The following is a 21,290-nucleotide window of genomic DNA, read 5'->3' on the forward strand; positions in this document are numbered from 1 at the left end:
TGGTCCAAGCTTGTACATGAGCCAGCCGTATCCAAGCATGGTACTTTTGGACAGCATAGTCCAAGCTTGTACATGAGCCAGCCCTATCCAAGCACGGTACCTGTGAACAGCATGGTACAAGCTTGGGCATGAACCAGCCCCATCTAAGCCCGGTACCTGTGAACAGCATGGTCCACGCTTGTACATGAACCAGCCCTATCTAAGCACGGTACCTGGGAACAGAATGGTCCACGATTGTGCATGAACCAGCCCTATCTACGCACGGTACCTGTGAACAGCATGGTCCGAGCTTGGGAATGAACCTGCCCTATCTAAGCATGGTACCTGGGAACAGCATGGTCCACAATTGTGCATGAACCATCCCTATCTAAGCACAGTACCTGTGAACAGCATGGTCCACGCTTGTGCATGAACCAGCCCTATCTAAGCTCTGTACCTTTGAACAGCATGGTCTGAGCTTGGGCATGAACCAGCCCTATCCAAGCCCTGTACCTGTGAACAGCATAGTCCAAGCTTGTGCATGAACAAGCCCTATCCAAGCCCGGGACCTGTGAACAGCATGGTCCAAGTTTGTACAAGAACCAGCCCTATCCAAACCCAGGACATGTGAACAGCATGGTCCAAGCTTGTACATGAGCCAGCCCTATCCAAGCATGGTACTTTTGGACAACATGGTCCAAGCTTGTACATGAGCCAGCCCTATCCAAGCACGGTACCTGTGAACAGCATGGTCCAAGCTTGTACTTGAACCAGCCCTATCTAAGCATGGAAACTGTGAACAGCATGGTCCAGGCTTGTACATGAACCAGCCCTATCTAAGCACGATACCTGTGAACAGCATGGGCCACGCTTGTATATGAACCAGCCCTATCCAATACCGGTACCCGTGAAGAGCATGGTCCAAACATGTGCATGAACTAGCTCTATCTAAGGCCAGTACCTGTGAACAGCATGGCCCAATCTTGTGCATGAACCAGCCCTATCTAAGCCCGGTACCTGTGAACAGCATGGTCCAAGCTTGTACATGACCGAGCCCTATCTAAGCCTGGTAACTGTGAACAGCATGGTCCAAGCTTGTGCATGAACCAGCCCTATCTACGCACAGTACCTGTGAACAGCATGGTCCACGCTTGTACATGAATCAGCCCTATCTAAGTCTGGTACCTGTGAACAGCATGGTCCACGTTTGTGCATTAACCATCCCTATCTAAGCCTGGTACGTTTGAACAGCATGGTTCAAGCTTGGGCATAAACCTGCCCTATCTAAGCCCGGTACCTGTGCACAGCATGGTCCAAGCTTGGGCATGAACCAGCCATATCTAAGCCCGGTACCTGTGAACAGCATGGTCCAAGCTTGTGCATGAACCAGCCCTATCTAAGCCCTGTTCCTGTGAACACCATGGTCCAAGCTTGTGCATGAAAGAGCCCTATCTAAGCAAGGGACCTGTGAACAGCATGGTCCACGAAGTACATGAACCAGCCCTATCTAAGCAAGGTACCTGGGAACAGCATGGTCCACGATTGTGCATGAAGCAGCCCTATCCAAGCACGGTACTTTTGGACAGCATGGTCCAAGCTTGTAAATGAGCCAGCCCTATCCAAGCACGGTACCTGTGAACAGCATGGTACAAGCTTGTACTTGAACCAGCCCTATCTAAGCACGATACCTGTGAACAGCATGGGCCACGCTTGTATATGAACCAGCCCTATCCAATCCCGGTACCCGTGAAGAGCATGGTCCAAGCTTGTGCATGAACCAGCCCTATCTAAGCCCAGTACCTGTGAACAGCATGGCCCAATCTTGTGCATGAATCAGCCCTATCTAAGCCTGGTAACTGTGAACAGTATGGTCCAAGCTTGTGCATGAACCAGCCCTATCTAAGCACAGTACCTGTGAACAGCATGGTCCACGCTTGTGCATTAACCATCCCTATCTAAGCCTGGTACCTATGAACAGCATGGTTCAAGCTTGGGCATAAACCTGCCCTATCTAAGCCTGGTACCTGTGAACAGCATGGTCCAAGCTTGGGCATGAACCAGCCCTATCTAAGCCCTGTTCCTGTGAACACCATGGTCCAAGCTTGTGCATGAACCAGCCCTATCCAAGCAAGGGACCTGTGAACAGCATGGTCCACGCTTGTACATGAACCAGCCTTATCTAAGCACGGTACCTGGGAACAGCATGGTCCACGATTGTGCATGAACCAGCCCTATCCAAGCACGGTACCTGGGAACAGCATGGTCCACAATTGTGCATGAACCAGCCCTATCTAACCACGGTACCTGGGAACAGCATGGTCCACAATTGTGCATGAACCAGCCCAATCTAAGCACAGTACCTGTGAACTGCATGGTCCACGCTTGTGCATGAACCAGCCCTATCTACGCACGGTACCTGTGAACAGCATGGTCCACAATTGTTCATGAACCAGCCCTATCTAAGCAAGGGACCTGTGAACAGCATGGTCCACGCTTGTGCATGAACCAGCCCTATCTAAGCTCTGTACCTTTCAACAGCATGGTCCAAGCATGTGCATGAACCAGCTCTATCCAAGCAAGGGACCTGTGAACAGCATGGTCCACCCTTGTACATGAACCAGCCCTATCTAAGCACGGTACCTGGGAACAGCATGGTCCACGATTGTGCATGAACCAGCCCTATCTACGCACGGTACCTGTGAATAGCATGGTTCGAGCTTGGGCATGAACCTGCCCTATCTAAGCATGGTACCTGGGAACAGCATGGGCAACAATTGTGCATGAACCAGCCCTATCTAAGCACAGTACCTTTGAACAGCATGGTCCACGCTTGTGCATGAACCAGCCCTATCTAAGCACGGTACCTGGGAACAGCATGGTCCACGATTGTGCATGAACCAGCCCTATCCAAGCACGGTACCTGGGAACAGCATGGTCCACAATTGTGCATGAACCAGCCCTATCTAACCACGGTACCTGGGAACAGCATGGTCCACAATTGTGCATGAACCAGCCCAATCTAAGCACAGTACCTGTGAACTGCATGGTCCACGCTTGTGCATGAACCAGCCCTATCTACGCACGGTACCTGTGAACAGCATGGTCCACAATTGTGCATGAACCAGCCCTATCTAAGCACAGTACCTGTGAACAGCATGGTCCACGCTTGTGCATGAACCAGCCCTATCTAAGCTCTGTACCTTTCAACAGCATGGTCCAAGCATGTGCATGAACCAGCTCTATCCAAGCAAGGGACCTCTGAACAGCATGGTCCACCCTTGTACATGAACCAGCCCTATCTAAGCACGGTACCTGGGAGCAGCATGGTCCACGATTGTGCATGAACCAGCCCTATCTACGCACGGTACCTGTGAATAGCATGGTTCGAGCTTGGGCATGAACCTGCCCTATCTAAGCATGGTACCTGGCACAGCATGGTCCACAATTGTGCATGAACCAGCCCTATCTAAGCACAGTACCTGTGAACAGCATGGTCCATGCTTGTGCATGAACCAGCCCTATCTACGCATGGTACCTTTGAACAGCATGGTCCACAATTGTGCATGAACCAGCCCTATCTAAGCACAGTACCTGCGAACAGCATGGTCCACACTTGTGCATGAACCAGCCCTATCTAAGCTCTGTACCTTTGAACAGCATGGTCTAAGCGGGTGCATGAACCAGCTCTATCCAAGCAAGGGACCTGTGAACAGCATGGTCCACGCTTGTACATGAACCTGCCCTATCTAAGCATGGTACCTGGGAACAGCATGGTCCACGATTGTGCATGAACCAGCTCTATCTATGCACGGTACCTGTGAACAGCATGGTCCGAGCTTGGGCATGAACCTGCCCTATCTAAGCATGGTACCTGGGAACAGCATGGTCCACAATTGTGCATGAACTAGCCCTATCTAAGCACAGTACCTGTGAACAGCATGGTCCACGCTTGTGCATTAACCAGCCCTATCTAAGCTCTGTACCTTTGAACAGCATGGTCCGAGCTTGGGCATGAACCAGCCCTATCCAAGCCCTGTACCTGTGAACAGCATGGTCCAAGCTTGTACATGAACAAGCCCTATCCAAGCCCGCGACCTGTGAACAGCATGGTCCAAGTTTGTACAAGAACCTGCCCTATCCAAGCCCAGGACCTGTGAACAGCATGGTCCAAGCTTGTACATGAGCCAGCCGTATCCAAGCATGGTACTTTTGGACAGCATAGTCCAAGCTTGTACATGAGCCAGCCCTATCCAAGCACGGTACCTGTGAACAGCATGGTACAAGCTTGGGCATGAACCAGCCCCATCTAAGCCCGGTACCTGTGAACAGCATGGTCCACGCTTGTACATAAACCAGCCCTATATAAGCACGGTACCTGGGAACAGAATGGTCCACGATTGTGCATGAACCAGCCCTATCTACGCACGGTACCTGTGAACAGCATGGTCCGAGCTTGGGAATGAACCTGCCCTATCTAAGCATGGTACCTGGGAACAGCATGGTCCACAATTGTGCATGAACCATCCCTATCTAAGCACAGTACCTGTGAACAGCATGGTCCACGCTTGTGCATGAACCAGCCCTATCTAAGCTCTGTACCTTTGAACAGCATGGTCTGAGCTTGGGCATGAACCAGCCCTATCCAAGCCCTGTACCTGTGAACAGCATAGTCCAAGCTTGTGCATGAACCAGCCCTATCTAAGCCCTGTTCCTGTGAACACCATGGTCCAAGCTTGTGCATGAACCAGCCCTATCCAAGCAAGGGACCTGTGAACAGCATGGTCCACGCTTGTACATGAACCAGCCCTATCTAAGCACGGTACCTGGGAACAGCATGGTCCACGATTGTGCATGAACCAGCCCTATCCAAGCACAGTACCTGGGAACAGCATGGTCCACAATTGTGCATGAACCAGCCCTATCTAACCACGGTACCTGGGAACAGCATGGTCCACAATTGTGCATGAACCAGCCCAATCTAAGCACAGTACCTGTGAACTGCATGGTCCACGCTTGTGCATGAACCAGCCCTATCTACGCACGGTACCTGTGAACAGCATGGTCCACAATTGTGCATGAACCAGCCCTATCTAAGCACAGTACCTGTGAACAGCATGGTCCACGCTTGTGCATGAACCAGCCCTATCTAAGCTCTGTACCTTTCAACAGCATGGTCCAAGCATGTGCATGAACCAGCTCTATCCAAGCAAGGGACCTCTGAACAGCATGTTCCACCCTTGTACATGAACCAGCCCTATCTAAGCACGGTACCTGGGAACAGCATGGTCCACGATTGTGCATGAACCAGCCCTATCTACGCACGGTACCTGTGAATAGCATGGTTCGAGCTTGGGCATGAACCTGCCCTATCTAAGCATGGTACCTGGCACAGCATGGTCCACAATTGTGCATGAACCAGCCCTATCTAAGCACAGTACCTGTGAACAGCATGGTCCATGCTTGTGCATGAACCAGCCCTATCTACGCATGGTACCTGTGAACAGCATGGTCCACAATTGTGCATGAACCAGCCCTATCTAAGCACAGTACCTGTGAACAGCATTGTCCACACTTGTGCATGAACCAGCCCTATCTAAGCTCTGTACCTTTGAACAGCATGGTCCAAGCGGGTGCATGAACCAGCTCTATCCAAGCAAGGGACCTGTGAACAGCATGGTCCACGCTTGTACATGAACCTGTCCTATCTAAGCATGGTACCTGGGAACAGCATGGTCCACGATTGTGCATGAACCAGCTCTATCTATGCACGGTACCTGTGAACAGCATGGTCCGAGCTTGGGCATGAACCTGCCCTATCTAAGCATGGTACCTGGGAACAGCATGGTCCACAATTGTGCATGAACTAGCCCTATCTAAGCACAGTACCTGTGAACAGCATGGTCCACGCTTGTGCATTAACCAGCCCTATCTAAGCTCTGTACCTTTGAACAGCATGGTCCGAGCTTGGGCATGAACCAGCCCTATCCAAGCCCTGTACCTGTGAACAGCATGGTCCAAGCTTGTACATGAACAAGCCCTATCCAAGCCCGCGACCTGTGAACAGCATGGTCCAAGTTTGTACAAGAACCTGCCCTATCCAAGCCCAGGACCTGTGAACAGCATGGTCCAAGCTTGTACATGAGCCAGCCGTATCCAAGCATGGTATTTTAGACAGCATAGTCCAAGCTTGTACATGAGCCAGCCCTATCCAAGCACGGTACCTGTGAACAGCATGGTACAAGCTTGGGCATTAACCAGCCCCATCTAAGCCCGGTACCTGTGAACAGCATGGTCCACGCTTGTACATGAACCAGCCCTATCTAAGCACGGTACCTGGGAACAGAATGGTCCACGATTGTGCATGAACCAGCCCTATCTACACACGGTACCTGTGAACAGCATGGTCCGAGCTTGGGAATGAACCTGCCCTATCTAAGCATGGTACCTGGGAACAGCATGGTCCACAATTGTGCATGAACCATCCCTATCTAAGCACAGTACCTGTGAACAGCATGGTCCACGCTTGTGCATGAACCAGCCCTATCTAAGCTCTGTACCTTTGAACAGCATGGTCTGAGCTTGGGCATGAACCAGCCCTATCCAAGCCCTGTACCTGTGAACAGCATAGTCCAAGCTTGTGCATGAACAAGCCCTATCCAAGCCCGGGACCTGTGAACAGCATGGTCCGAGCTTGGGCATGAACCTGCCCTATCTAAGCATGGTACCTGGGAACAGCATGGTCCACAATTGTGCATGAACTAGCCCTATCTAAGCACAGTACCTGTGAACAGCATGGTCCACGCTTGTGCATTAACCAGTCCTATCTAAGCTCTGTACCTTTGAACAGCATGGTCCGAGCTTGGGCATGAACCAGCCCTATCCAAGCCCTGTACCTGTGAACAGCAGGGTCCAAGCTTGTACATGAACAAGCCCTATCCAAGCCCGCGACCTGTGAACAGCATGGTCCAAGTTTGTACAAGAACCTGCCCTATCCAAGCCCAGGACCTGTGAACAGCATGGTCCAAGCTTGTACATGAGCCAGCCGTATCCAAGCATGGTACTTTTGGACAGCATAGTCCAAGCTTGTACATGAGCCAGCCCTATCCAAGCACGGTACCTGTGAACAGCATGGTACAAGCTTGGGCATGAACCAGCCCCATCTAAGCCCGGTACCTGTGAACAGCATGGTCCACGCTTGTACATGAACCAGCCCTATCTAAGCACGGTACCTGGGAACAGAATGGTCCACGATTGTGCATGAACCAGCCCTATCTACGCACGGTACCTGTGAACAGCATGGTCCGAGCTTGGGAATGAACCTGCCCTATCTAAGCATGGTACCTGGGAACAGCATGGTCCACAATTGTGCATGAACCATCCCTATCTAAGCACAGTACCTGTGAACAGCATGGTCCACGCTTGTGCATGATCCAGCCCTATCTAAGCTCTGTACCTTTGAACAGCATGGTCTGAGCTTGGGCATGAACCAGCCCTATCCAAGCCCTGTACCTGTGAACAGCATAGTCCAAGCTTGTGCATGAACCAGCCCTATCTAAGCCCTGTTCCTGTGAACACCATGGTCCAAGCTTGTGCATGAACCAGCCCTATCCAAGCAAGGGACCTGTGAACAGCATGGTCCACGCTTGTACATGAACCAGCCCTATCTAAGCACGGTACCTGGGAACAGCATGGTCAACGATTGTGCATGAACCAGCCCTATCCAAGCACGGTACCTGGGAACAGCATGGTCCACAATTGTGCATGAACCAGCCCTATCTAACCACGGTACCTGGGAACAGCATGGTCCACAATTGTGCATGAACCAGCCCAATCTAAGCACAGTACCTGTGAACTGCATGGTCCACGCTTGTGCATGAACCAGCCCTATCTACGCACGGTACCTGTGAACAGCATGGTCCACAATTGTGCATGAACCAGCCCTATCTAAGCACAGTACCTGTGAACAGCATGGTCCACGCTTGTGCATGAACCAGCCCTATCTAAGCTCTGTACCTTTCAACAGCATGGTCCAAGCATGTGCATGAACCAGCTCTATCCAAGCAAGGGACCTCTGAACAGCATGGTCCACCCTTGTACATGAACCAGCCCTATCTAAGCACGGTACCTGGGAACAGCATGGTCCACGATTGTGCATGAACCAGCCCTATCTACGCACGGTACCTGTGAATAGCATGGTTCGAGCTTGGGCATGAACCTGCCCTATCTAAGCATGGTACCTGGCACAGCATGGTCCACAATTGTGCATGAACCAGCCCTATCTAAGCACAGTACCTGTGAACAGCATGGTCCATGCTTGTGCATGAACCAGCCCTATCTACGCATGGTACCTGTGAACAGCATGGTCCACAATTGTGCATGAACCAGCCCTATCTAAGCACAGTACCTGTGAACAGCATGGTCCACACTTGTGCATGAACCAGCCCTATCTAAGCTCTGTACCTTTGAACAGCATGGTCCAAGCGGGTGCATGAACCAGCTCTATCCAAGCAAGGGACCTGTGAACAGCATGGTCCACGCTTGTACATGAACCTGTCCTATCTAAGCATGGTACCTGGGAACAGCATGGTCCACGATTGTGCATGAACCAGCTCTATCTATGCACGGTACCTGTGAACAGCATGGTCCGAGCTTGGGCATGAACCTGCCCTATCTAAGCATGGTACCTGGGAACAGCATGGTCCACAATTGTGCATGAACTAGCCCTATCTAAGCACAGTACCTGTGAACAGCATGGTCCACGCTTGTGCATTAACCAGCCCTATCTAAGCTCTGTACCTTTGAACAGCATGGTCCGAGCTTGGGCATGAACCAGCCCTATCCAAGCCCTGTACCTGTGAACAGCATGGTCCAAGCTTGTACATGAACAAGCCCTATCCAAGCCCGCGACCTGTGAACAGCATGGTCCAAGTTTGTACAAGAACCTGCCCTATCCAAGCCCAGGACCTGTGAACAGCATGGTCCAAGCTTGTACATGAGCCAGCCGTATCCAAGCATGGTATTTTAGACAGCATAGTCCAAGCTTGTACATGAGCCAGCCCTATCCAAGCACGGTACCTGTGAACAGCATGGTACAAGCTTGGGCATGAACCAGCCCCATCTAAGCCCGGTACCTGTGAACAGCATGGTCCACGCTTGTACATGAACCAGCCCTATCTAAGCACGGTACCTGGGAACAGAATGGTCCACGATTGTGCATGAACCAGCCCTATCTACACACGGTACCTGTGAACAGCATGGTCCGAGCTTGGGAATGAACCTGCCCTATCTAAGCATGGTACCTGGGAACAGCATGGTCCACAATTGTGCATGAACCATCCCTATCTAAGCACAGTACCTGTGAACAGCATGGTCCACGCTTGTGCATGAACCAGCCCTATCTAAGCTCTGTACCTTTGAACAGCATGGTCTGAGCTTGGGCATGAACCAGCCCTATCCAAGCCCTGTACCTGTGAACAGCATAGTCCAAGCTTGTGCATGAACAAGCCCTATCCAAGCCCGGGACCTGTGAACAGCATGGTCCGAGCTTGGGCATGAACCTGCCCTATCTAAGCATGGTACCTGGGAACAGCATGGTCCACAATTGTGCATGAACTAGCCCTATCTAAGCACAGTACCTGTGAACAGCATGGTCCACGCTTGTGCATTAACCAGCCCTATCTAAGCTCTGTACCTTTGAACAGCATGGTCCGAGCTTGGGCATGAACCAGCCCTATCCAAGCCCTGTACCTGTGAACAGCATGGTCCAAGCTTGTACATGAACAAGCCCTATCCAAGCCCGCGACCTGTGAACAGCATGGTCCAAGTTTGTACAAGAACCTGCCCTATCCAAGCCCAGGACCTGTGAACAGCATGGTCCAAGCTTGTACATGAGCCAGCCGTATCCAAGCATGGTACTTTTGGACAGCATAGTCCAAGCTTGTACATGAGCCAGCCCTATCCAAGCACGGTACCTGTGAACAGCATGGTACAAGCTTGGGCATGAACCAGCCCCATCTAAGCCCGGTACCTGTGAACAGCATGGTCCACGCTTGTACATGAACCAGCCCTATCTAAGCACGGTACCTGGGAACAGAATGGTCCACGATTGTGCATGAACCAGCCCTATCTACGCACGGTACCTGTGAACAGCATGGTCCGAGCTTGGGAATGAACCTGCCCTATCTAAGCATGGTACCTGGGAACAGCATGGTCCACAATTGTGCATGAACCATCCCTATCTAAGCACAGTACCTGTGAACAGCATGGTCCACGCTTGTGCATGAACCAGCCCTATCTAAGCTCTGTACCTTTGAACAGCATGGTCTGAGCTTGGGCATGAACCAGCCCTATCCAAGCCCTTTACCTGTGAACAGCATAGTCCAAGCTTGTGCATGAACCAGCCCTATCTAAGCCCTGTTCCTGTGAACACCATGGTCCAAGCTTGTGCATGAACCAGCCCTATCCAAGCAAGGGACCTGTGAACAGCATGGTCCACGCTTGTACATGAACCAGCCCTATCTAAGCACGGTACCTGGGAACAGCATGGTCAACGATTGTGCATGAACCAGCCCTATCCAAGCACGGTACCTGGGAACAGCATGGTCCACAATTGTGCATGAACCAGCCCTATCTAACCACGGTACCTGGGAACAGCATGGTCCACAATTGTGCATGAACCAGCCCAATCTAAGCACAGTACCTGTGAACTGCATGGTCCACGCTTGTGCATGAACCAGCCCTATCTACGCACGGTACCTGTGAACAGCATGGTCCACAATTGTGCATGAACCAGCCCTATCTAAGCACAGTACCTGTGAACAGCATGGTCCACGCTTGTGCATGAACCAGCCCTATCTAAGCTCTGTACCTTTCAACAGCATGGTCCAAGCATGTGCATGAACCAGCTCTATCCAAGCAAGGGACCTCTGAACAGCATGGTCCACCCTTGTACATGAACCAGCCCTATCTAAGCACGGTACCTGGGAACAGCATGGTCCACGATTGTGCATGAACCAGCCCTATCTACGCACGGTACCTGTGAATAGCATGGTTCGAGCTTGGGCATGAACCTGCCCTATCTAAGCATGGTACCTGGCACAGCATGGTCCACAATTGTGCATGAACCAGCCCTATCTAAGCACAGTACCTGTGAACAGCATGGTCCACGATTGTGCATGAACCAGCCCTATCTACGCACGGTACCTGTGAATAGCATGGTTCGAGCTTGGGCATGAACCTGCCCTATCTAAGCATGGTACCTGGCACAGCATGGTCCACAATTGTGCATGAACCAGCCCTATCTAAGCACAGTACCTGTGAACAGCATGGTCCACACTTGTGCATGAACCAGCCCTATCTAAGCTCTGTACAATTGAACAGCATGGTCCAAGCGGGTGCATGAACCAGCTCTATCCAAGCAAGGGACCTGTGAACAGCATGGTCCACGCTTGTACATGAACCTGCCCTATCTAAGCATGGTACCTGGGAACAGCATGGTCCACGATTGTGCATGAACCAGCTCTATCTATGCACGGTACCTGTGAACAGCATGGTCCGAGCTTGGGCATGAACCTGCCCTATCTAAGCATGGTACCTGGGAACAGCATGGTCCACAATTGTGCATGAACTAGCCCTATCTAAGCACAGTACCTGTGAACAGCATGGTCCACGCCTGTGCATTAACCAGCCCTATCTAAGCTCTGTACCTTTGAACAGCATGGTCCGAGCTTGGGCATGAACCAGCCCTATCCAAGCCCTGTACCTGTGAACAGCATGGTCCAAGCTTGTACATGAACAAGCCCTATCCAAGCCCGCGACCTGTGAACAGCATGGTCCAAGTTTGTACAAGAACCTGCCCTATCCAAGCCCAGGACCTGTGAACAGCATGGTCCAAGCTTGTACATGAGCCAGCCGTATCCAAGCATGGTACTTTTGGACAGCATAGTCCAAGCTTGTACATGAGCCAGCCCTATCCAAGCACGGTACCTGTGAACAGCATGGTACAAGCTTGGGCATGAACCAGCCCCATCTAAGCCCGGTACCTGTGAACAGCATGGTCCACGCTTGTACATGAACCAGCCCTATCTAAGCACGGTACCTGGGAACAGAATGGTCCACGATTGTGCATGAACCAGCCCTATCTACGCACGGTACCTGTGAACAGCATGGTCCGAGCTTGGGAATGAACCTGCCCTATCTAAGCATGGTACCTGGGAACAGCATGGTCCACAATTGTGCATGAACCATCCCTATCTAAGCACAGTACCTGTGAACAGCATGGTCCACGCTTGTGCATGAACCAGCCCTATCTAAGCTCTGTACCTTTGAACAGCATGGTCTGAGCTTGGGCATGAACCAGCCCTATCCAAGCCCTGTACCTGTGAACAGCATAGTCCAAGCTTGTGCATGAACAAGCCCTATCCAAGCCCGGGACCTGTGAACAGCATGGTCCAAGTTTGTACAAGAACCAGCCCTATCCAAACCCAGGACATGTGAACAGCATGGTCCAAGCTTGTACATGAGCCAGCCCTATCCAAGCATGGTACTTTTGGACAACATGGTCCAAGCTTGTACATGAGCCAGCCCTATCCAAGCACGGTACCTGTGAACAGCATGGTACAAGCTTGTACTTGAACCAGCCCTATCTAAGCATGGAAACTGTGAACAGCATGGTCCAGGCTTGTACATGAACCAGCCCTATCTAAGCACGATACCTGTGAACAGCATGGGCCACGCTTGTATATGAACCAGCCCTATCCAATACCGGTACCCGTGAAGAGCATGGTCCAAACTTGTGCATGAACTAGCTCTATCTAAGCCCAGTACCTGTGAACAGCATGGCCCAATCTTGTGCATGAACCAGCCCTATCTAAGCCTGGTACCTGTGAACAGCATGGTCCAAGCTTGTACATGACCGAGCCCTATCTAAGCCTGGTAACTGTGAACAGCATGGTCCAAGCTTGTGCATGAACCAGCCCTATCTACGCACAGTACCTGTGAACAGCATGGTCCATGCTTGTACATGAATCAGCCCTATCTAAGTCTCGTACCTGTGAACAGCATGGTCCACGTTTGTGCATTAACCATCCCTATCTAAGCCTGGTACCTTTGAACAGCATGGTTCAAGCATGGGCATAAACCTGCCCTATCTAAGCCCGGTACCTGTGAACACCATGGTCCAAGCTTGGGCATGAACCAGCCCTATCTAAGCCCGGTACCTGTGAACAGCATGGTCCAAGCTTGTGCATGAACCAGCCCTATCTAAGCCCTGTTCCTGTGAACACCATGGTCCAAGCTTGTGCATGAAAGAGCCCTATCTAAGCAAGGGACCTGTGAACAGCATGGTCCACGATGTACATGAACCAGCCCTATCTAAGCAAGGTACCTGGGAACAGCATGGTCCACGATTGTGCATGAAGCAGCCCTATCCAAGCACGGTACTTTTGGACAGCATGGTCCAAGCTTGTTAATGAACCAGCCCTATCTAAGCACGGTACCTGGGAACAGCATGGTCCACGATTGTGCATGAACCAGTGTTAGGGAGAATTCTCTGTTTAGGCTGAATTTCCCTACCTAGTGAGTCCCCCAGCAGCTTTGCTGGATTTCTGGGGTTTAATTTTTTTCTCCTGCCAAGAGTGAGACTCTTTTACCCTCACTCTTGGACATGTTGAAGTGTGTTTTCTTGGTTAAACCTTGTGTTGAATGGGCTATGGGGTCTCTTACTCCATAGGGCCTCATGTATTTTTGTGATGTGGGTCACACAGCACCCTCTGTGCCGTGACCCAGGGGTGTCCTAGGGACTCCCCAACATAGACTCCATACCCTGGGACTGACTACTGTCTCCCAGGGCATGTAAAGTCACCAAAGACTTTGCTAGTCTTGAATCCTGAACAGAACCAGTACAAACCATCATATTGTGGACGTACTGGCTGGGGCAATTCGATTGCCCCAGGGTCTGTTAGTCGAGGGGGCACGTCTCCGTCCCCCCTGATCGAGTTTTGGCTGGTGGCAGTGGAAACTACTTTTTATATTCAACCGCGAATATTTCCCTATGGGATTTCCCATTGTTTTAGGCTAACACATTTAATTAATTATTTACGGTAGCCTTAAACATACCGCCGGTTTATATATTTATTTTTATAACTCCGGTTGGGACTTTTTGCCAAAACTTGATTCTAAAATGGCGTTGGTGTTCGCCTCTGTAACTCTGACCCAAAGTGGAGCCCTTTGTTCCACTTTTGGCGGGCTTCTCCACAGAAGCCCTCCAAAGTGGTGCCACTCTGTCTGGGGTACTTAGGAGGGGTGGAGGGGGATTTAGGCACCCTGGACTGAGTTACCTTGGTAACTCAAGTCGCACTCCGTCCTGATTGGCCCAAGTGGTGAGCCGCCCGGCTCACCACTTAGCATGTTTGAGTGACAGCTAGGCTGGGTGAATGGGGGTTTGCTGCATAAAAGCAGGGCTTTGGGGACTGGGACTTCAGAAGTCGCCACAGGACCAAGAATCCGACGAGGGAAGAGCTGAGCCGACCTGCTTCGACGACACCACCCGGTGGAGCCCTGCTGAACCGTCTCACCACTTTTTCCCGACGACCGAGGAGAACTCTTAACGGAGTGGCTCCTTCCCTTGACTGGTGGGGACAACCAGTTTTCGCCTTCTTTCCGTTCTTTGAGGTATCTCGTGGCCGCCTTGCCTGTGCCAAGCACCCCGGCAACCGGAATACCACACTTTACCCCCATACCGCGAAAGTCGGTACCAACCCTTTAACCGGAGGACTCCGCGGCTGGTTTCTTCCCGGGCAGTGCAACGACCCTCTTCTTCTGCTCTTCAGCGAGAACTTCTTCTCCCCTGACCGACGTCGAGCCCTGCTGCCACTGCCTGGAACAACTGCCACCGCTGGAGGATCCTTTCCGCTTAAGGTACTGTGTTCTGCCTGGCTTCCCTTGCTACCGACTGTACGGGGTAGATTTAGTCCCCGGCTTTCGAACCTGGGAGTGCCTGGGACACTTTGGCTAAACTTTCTGAGCCACTCTAACCTCTTTTTGACTCTTTGCAAGACTTTGAATCTCTAACTAACAGTGTGATCTTGGGCACATTTTCGCTCCGGCTACTCTAAGAGTGGGCCCTGCCTAGTGACTTTTGCTCACCTGTGACTTTATTCTTCTTTAAGCCTATTGCAAGTGCTCTGGACCTTAGAGTGGTGTGTCTAACCCATTTCTGCTTTTTCTCTCCCTTTCTTGGAAACTACTAGAGTGTCATCTAACGTTAAGCACTCACCTCTGTTTTAATTAAGTGGTGTTTACTTAGAGTTGTCTAGATAGGAGAAAGGATTGAATCTACTTTCATTATAACTGTGTTGAAGTGCTTTTACTATATTTTTGCTAGAGTGTTTTTAACTTATGTGTATTTTAAATAAATAACTATATACTTTTGAAACCAAGCTCTGGTCAGTGTTTGCTTGTGCTATTGTGTTTTGGTACATATTGTGTATACTTTACATACTGCCTAACTCTTCTTGAGAGAAGTCTGACTGCTCAGCCACAGCTACCAGGTAAATCTGGGTGGTACAGACTGCTACCAAAGGGGTTTACTGCTCTACCTGTAGTCTTAAATCTTTTGCAGTGTTCCCCAAGGGAACTGCACAGGTTTCTGCCTAACACTGGTGTACAGCGGTGGGATTTGTATTGAGTATACATTTTATTGTGCTTTAGATACCTTAGTGCAACTAACCACAAAGCTTAGCACTGAAAAAGTAAAACCTCTAACATGTCAGTTATAGAAAGCTATAGTCAAGAGTCCCTTGCAGCCAAAACTGCTGATTGTTTAAGAGTGCTCTGTAAACATAAGGATCTCCTGACTAAGGGCAAGAAAATGGAGCTGATTGAAAGATTGTTAGCTAACCAAAGTCTGGGTGATGGTTCAGAGGAACCTACCACTCCAGCAACTGTAGATGACAGTGTTGAAGTTAACATGGAGCAAAATGTTGATGTTTCTGAGGAAGAGTCAGAAGAGGAGGGTGAGGCTGTTGTAACTGTCCCCCCTAGGCCTCTGCCTGCTCTACCTGCTGTACCTACTGGACCTTTACCAGGTCCCACCTTTAGTCCTCAGTACTTTGAACTGGAGAAAATGAAGCTAGAATTGGAGTATAAGAAACTTAATGCTCAAACTGACAAAGAACTAAGGCTAAGGGAAATGGAGCTCAAGTATGACTTAGAAATGAAGAAATTATCTGTTGAGAATGTTTCTCTCTCTGGCTCCTCTAGAAGTTCCAGTCCTAAAAGACCCCGGATGCCTAAAGAATTGGTTGGTATGTATGAGCCTAAGTTGGATGTGTTGGATTGGTTGTCTCTGTTTGAATATAATCATGGGCTCCAGAACATCACAGGAAATGACTTACTCACCTGGTTGTTCTCTAGGCTTCCCCCTGTTGCAACTGATGTGGTAATGGAGATGGGGGAGGAGGATAGGAAGGACTATGAATGTGTGAAACTAGCTTTGATAGCTAGGTTTGGGAAGACCCCTTCCCAGTATCTTAAGAGGTTTAGGAGCCTCAAAAAGCATGATGGTACCCCTTGGGCTACCTGGGTGAGTGAATGTTTGAAAAACTTAGAGGGATGGATTAAGGGTTACAAGGTGAACACTTATGAAGGTATGAAGAATTTGTTTATGTTGGAGACTATTTATGATGCCTGCTCTCCTGAGCTCAGACAACACTTGGCTGATTCCAAGGAATTAGATTCCCGGAGACTAGCTAAGGCTGCTGACTTGTGGGTTGCCAACAGGGCCACTCACAAGGATTCTGGGGTAACTCAGAAGAAGGATGGGGAGAAACAGCCTAAAAAAGACTCCAAAGAGAATTCTAATAATTCCTATCCCAAAGAGGGCCCCAAACCACAAAATAACCAGGGTAAGCCACATGGGAAACCTAGTCAGGCTACTGTACCTTCTGGCCACAAGCCAGAAGGAGGTCAGAACAAGCCACCCTTCCAGAGAGCATTTGGACAATGCTATGTCTGTCAGGGTACTGACCATATCAAAGGAGATCCCAAGTGCAAGGGTAAACCTGCAGGGATCAGCACAGTCTCCTTAGCCTTCACTCCTGAGGATGAAGTACAGATGGCTAGTGCCCACTTTGAACTCTTTGCTGAAGAACCCTTGGGTCTTCAAGCAACTGTAAACTTAGAGCCTATGGGTCTGGTTAGTCCCCAGAATAGGGTTGTGTATAACTCCCTACCTGTTAACTCTAAGGTGTATTATGTGGACAGTGTTCTTGTCAATGGCCAGGATACTCCTGCCAGGAGAGACACTGGGGCCAGCAGAACAGTAGTGGATGAAAGCTTCTTTCAACCTGAGGATGTGGCCAAAGCACCCAAAGGTCCCACTAAGATGTCTGGAGGCCCTGTCCAAATGGTTCCTATTCTACCAGCCCTTATTCAGTGTAACAACATGACAGTGAGGATCCCTGTCAGTGTTCAGACTGAGGTACCTGGGAAGGTCCTGTTGGGGAATGACCTAAGAACTCTAGGAGTAGTGTCACATACCCCCAGGCCTCCCAGTATGGAGAAGCAGAACTTAACCAAATTGGCTAGACAGGCTACCTTGAAGGACCCTTCTAAGCCTGTGGGACCCTCTACTGAGAACCCCACTACAAGCCCTGGTGTTAGTAAGTTGACCTCTAACCCAGGCACATTTCCGGATAGTATGCTAGGAACATGGGCGCCCCAACCAAGCTCCAACATTGTTCCCCTAGTCTCAGAGTCTCTGACTCCCCCTGCTTCTGAGGAAGAGGTGGATAGACCAACTAGGCCCCTATCTGGACCTGAGAGAACTGGTAATTCTCAGTGCTGGTGGAAAACCAGAAAAGAAAAGTCTAAGGCCAAAAACCTTCAGACTGTTGGACCTTCTACTGAAGACCCCAACTCAAATCCTAATATTAGGGGGGAAACTCCTAAAATAGGTAAGGGTAGATCTAAGAGGAAGGGGAAGCAGGTACATTGCCTAACCCCAACCCCTCCAACCAAGAGGCCTAAGACCCAACCTGCTCCCACAAGAGAGGTGGTGAGGAACCTTGGAGGCCCCTCTAGATCTAAGGGAATCCTTTATAAGGGCCCCTTGAAAAAGCCTAACATAGGTTCAGAAGTTGTACCAACTTCTGAGGGACTGGTCAACCAGATCCCCTATAACAAAAAGACTGATGTTCCTCAAAGGGTCTGTAGGTCCGTTAGCTTGCAAAAGAAAACCTTTGAGTTCTCCATTGAACATAGGTCAAGGTGTCACCATCAAAATGCTGATGGACTCTCTAGGATGTATATCATCGACTAGAGGTATGAGGTTCATCCAGGAGTGGATTAAATCCTCCTGTCCCTTAGTCTGGGGGGGGCGAGTGTTAGGGAGAATTCTCTGTTTAGGCTGAATTTCCCTACCTAGTGAGTCCCCCAGCAGCTTTGCTGGATTTCTGGGGTTTAATTTTTTTCTCCTGCCAAGAGTGAGACTCTTTTACCCTCACTCTTGGACATGTTGAAGTGTGTTTTCTTGGTTAAACCTTGTGTTGAATGGGCTATGGGGTCTCTTACTCCATAGGGCCTCATGTATTTTTGTGATGTGGGTCACACAGCACCCTCTGTGCCGTGACCCAGGGGTGTCCTAGGGACTCCCCAACATAGACTCCATACCCTGGGACTGACTACTGTCTCCCAGGGCATGTAAAGTCACCAAAGACTTTGCTAGTCTTGAATCCTGAACAGAACCAGTACAAACCATCATATTGTGGACGTACTGGCTGGGGCAATTCGATTGCCCCAGGGTCTGTTAGTCGAGGGGGCACGTCTCCGTCCCCCCTGATCGAGTTTTGGCTGGTGGCAGTGGAAACTACTTTTTATATTCAACCGCGAATATTTCCCTATGGGATTTCCCATTGTTTTAGGCTAACACATTTAATTAATTATTTACGGTAGCCTTAAACATACCGCCGGTTTATATATTTATTTTTATAACTCCGGTTGGGACTTTTTGCCAAAACTTGATTCTAAAATGGCGTTGGTGTTCGCCTCTGTAACTCTGACCCAAAGTGGAGCCCTTTGTTCCACTTTTGGCGGGCTTCTCCACAGAAGCCCTCCAAAGTGGTGCCACTCTGTCTGGGGTACTTAGGAGGGGTGGAGGGGGATTTAGGCACCCTGGACTGAGTTACCTTGGTAACTCAAGTCGCACTCCGTCCTGATTGGCCCAAGTGGTGAGCCGCCCGGCTCACCACTTAGCATGTTTGAGTGACAGCTAGGCTGGGTGAATGGGGGTTTGCTGCATAAAAGCAGGGCTTTGGGGACTGGGACTTCAGAAGTCGCCACAGGACCAAGAATCCGACGAGGGAAGAGCTGAGCCGACCTGCTTCGACGACACCACCCGGTGGAGCCCTGCTGAACCGTCTCACCACTTTTTCCCGACGACCGAGGAGAACTCTTAACGGAGTGGCTCCTTCCCTTGACTGGTGGGGACAACCAGTTTTCGCCTTCTTTCCGTTCTTTGAGGTATCTCGTGGCCGCCTTGCCTGTGCCAAGCACCCCGGCAACCGGAATACCACACTTTACCCCCATACCGCGAAAGTCGGTACCAACCCTTTAACCGGAGGACTCCGCGGCTGGTTTCTTCCCGGGCAGTGCAACGACCCTCTTCTTCTGCTCTTCAGCGAGAACTTCTTCTCCCCTGACCGACGTCGAGCCCTGCTGCCACTGCCTGGAACAACTGCCACCGCTGGAGGATCCTTTCCGCTTAAGGTACTGTGTTCTGCCTGGCTTCCCTTGCTACCGACTGTACGGGGTAGATTTAGTCCCCGGCTTTCGAACCTGGGAGTGCCTGGGACACTTTGGCTAAACTTTCTGAGCCACTCTAACCTCTTTTTGACTCTTTGCAAGACTTTGAATCTCTAACTAACAGTGTGATCTTGGGCACATTTTCGCTCCGGCTACTCTAAGAGTGGGCCCTGCCTAGTGACTTTTGCTCACCTGTGACTTTATTCTTCTTTAAGCCTATTGCAAGTGCTCTGGACCTTAGAGTGGTGTGTCTAACCCATTTCTGCTTTTTCTCTCCCTTTCTTGGAAACTACTAGAGTGTCATCTAACGTTAAGCACTCACCTCTGTTTTAATTAAGTGGTGTTTACTTAGAGTTGTCTAGATAGGAGAAAGGATTGAATCTACTTTCATTATAACTGTGTTGAAGTGCTTTTACTATATTTTTGCTAGAGTGTTTTTAACTTATGTGTATTTTAAATAAATAACTATATACTTTTGAAACCAAGCTCTGGTCAGTGTTTGCTTGTGCTATTGTGTTTTGGTACATATTGTGTATACTTTACATACTGCCTAACTCTTCTTGAGAGAAGTCTGACTGCTCAGCCACAGCTACCAGGTAAATCTGGGTGGTACAGACTGCTACCAAAGGGGTTTACTGCTCTACCTGTAGTCTTAAATCTTTTGCAGTGTTCCCCAAGGGAACTGCACAGGTTTCTGCCTAACAACCAGCCCTATCTACGCACAGTACCTGTGAATAGCATGGTTCGAGCTTGGGCATGAACCTGCCCTATCTAAGCATAGTACCTGGCACAGCATGGTCCACAATTGTGCATGAACCAGCCCTATCTAAGCACAGTACCTGTGAACAGCATGGTCCATGCTTGTGCATGAACCAGCCCTATCTACGCATGGTACCTGTGAACAGCATGGTCCACAATTGTGCATGAACCAGCCCTATCTAACCACAGTACCTGTGAACAGCATGGTCCACACTTGTGCATGAACCAGCCCTATCTAAGCTCTGTACAATTGAACAGCATGGTCCAAGCGGGTGCATGAACCAGCCCTATCCAAGCCCTGTACCTGTGAACAGCATGGTCCAAGCTTGTACATGAACAAGCCCTATCCAAGCCCGCGACCTGTGAACAGCATGGTCCAAGTTTGTACAAGAACCTGCCCTATCCAAGCCCAGGACCTGTGAACAGCATGGTCCAAGCTTGGGCATGAACCAGCCCTATCTAAGCCCGGTACCTGTGAACAGCATGGTCCAAGCTTGGGCATGAACCAGCCCTATCTAAGCCCTGTTCCTGTGAACACCATGGTCCAAGCTTGTGCATGATAGAGCCCTATCTAAGCAAGGGACCTGTGAACAGCATGGTCCACGCATGTACATGAACCAGCCCTATCTAAGCACGGTACCTGGGAACAGCATGGTCCACGATTGTGCATGAAGCAGCCCTTTCCAAGCACGGTTCTTTTGGACAGCATGGTCCAAGCTTGTAAATGAGCCAGCCCTATCCAAGCACGGTAC

The sequence above is a fragment of the Ambystoma mexicanum genome, chromosome 14, assembly GCF_040938575.1.
Source record: "Ambystoma mexicanum isolate Mex_15411 chromosome 14, UKY_AmexF1_1, whole genome shotgun sequence".
NCBI classification, from domain to species: Eukaryota; Metazoa; Chordata; class Amphibia; order Caudata; family Ambystomatidae; genus Ambystoma; species Ambystoma mexicanum.